The 1489-nt window shown below is 40.8% G+C and overlaps 1 protein-coding gene across 1 annotated transcript in view; it reads left to right on the top strand.

Moving 5' to 3' along the window:
• The first annotated feature begins 103 nt into the window (after window positions 1-103).
• The window catches only part of LOC101859528, a 72309-nt gene continuing 70923 nt past the window's right edge, over window positions 104-1489 (top strand). The window contains exon 1 of the mRNA XM_005111544.3: window positions 104-266. The gene's annotated coding sequence lies outside the window, so the exon portion shown is untranslated. The remainder of the gene's footprint in view (window positions 267-1489) is intronic.

The raw sequence follows: 1489 nt of genomic DNA, 5'->3' as shown, positions 1-1489 counted from the left end.
CTCAACACCGACACCACACCTCCTTCCCCCTCCTCACCACCACCACCACCTCCTCATGTGTTAGTGAGCACCTCACGACTTCCGGCCACGGGTTCTTCGATCTGCTAGCACCCGCGCTCTCGTCCTGGTTCTATCGCCGTGACGTCATTGACCAGGTCCGTTAAATAAGGGGAAGCAACCCCCGGCCCCTTCGACTGCCCGTAGTATTTCCCGCTCTCTCCCTATCGCCGCGCACGAGGCTTTATCGGTGATATTGTCTTCATAAGGTGAGAGAAGGAGTGCGTCTGTTTGTGTGGTGATTTGTTTGTGTGTTTGTTTATGTGTGTGTGTGTGTGTGTGTTTGTTTGTTGGTTGGTTGGGTGGTTGGTTGGTCGGTTGGTTGTTTTTGTTGTTGTTTGTTTTGTTGGTTTTTGTTGCTGTAGTTGTTGTTGTTGTTGTTTGGTATTCTGCTGAGTTTATCCTTTAGATTACTTGTTGGTGCGAACACATTGTTTGGATAGAGCATTTTCTGTCTGTGTTTGTTCATTTGTATGGGTGTTTGTCTGTTTATAATTTATTTTTATTGCTGAGCTTACCATTTTTGTTTGTAAATATGAATACAACAAAGGAGTGAGCATGTTTCTTTTGTGGGTTTGTTTTTTTATGTTTATTTGTTTTGAGTTGCTGAGTTTATGTGCGTCTTTTTGAGTGTTTGTTTGTTTATTTGTTTGTTTTTGTTGCGAAGTTTACCGTTTACATTTATTTGTTTGTTAGCATGAATACATTATAGGGAAAAGTATGTTTCGTGGGTGATTGGCGGGTGCTCTGGCGTGGTTTGCTCCTGCTTTCCTATCAAACATCTATCGTCCTTATCTCCCCTTTTTATTTTTTGTGTTTGCTACTCTCTTGTAGCACCTCTAATCTTCTGGAGCTCATATGACCTTTTGCAGCTAGGAGCGCCGTAAAACTTCTACTAAAACTAAACTAAAGTACATTTCTTTTTGTGTTTATTCATTTGGTAGGGGGGGGTTGTTCTTGTAGTATACTACTCTATTGTTTGTTCGTACCAACACATTGTAGGAGGGAGTATGTTTCTTTCTATGTTTGATAGTTGTTTGGGTGTTCGTTTGTCTCCTTTGTCTGTTGCTAAATAGTTTTCTCTTTAATTTGTTACCGATTCTCGGATGCTCTGGTGTTGATCGTTTTATCTCTCCCTATTCTTTTTCTAACCTAGTGGTTAGGCTGACGGACTCGTAATCGTTAGGTTGCGGGTTCGGGGGTTCGAGCCGCGGGCCCGATGTTGTGTCCTTGCTTGCACTGTATGCTTCCCGGGAAGCTGAGAATGTTTCGGAGTGTTCTATGGTTTGCTGGGGGTAATAATATAGTGCGAAGGGCATAGAGCTTGTTTTCGAGTGGGGATATGCGCTATACAAATGCTATTTATTATTATTATTATTATTATTATTATTATTATTATTATTATTATTATTATTATTACTATTATTATTAC

The sequence above is a fragment of the Aplysia californica genome, unplaced genomic scaffold (assembly GCF_000002075.1).
Source record: "Aplysia californica isolate F4 #8 unplaced genomic scaffold, AplCal3.0 scaffold01074, whole genome shotgun sequence".
NCBI classification, from domain to species: Eukaryota; Metazoa; Mollusca; class Gastropoda; order Aplysiida; family Aplysiidae; genus Aplysia; species Aplysia californica.
The sequence above is the reverse complement of the archived record's forward strand: the minus strand, read 5'-3'. Positions and strand labels throughout refer to the sequence as shown.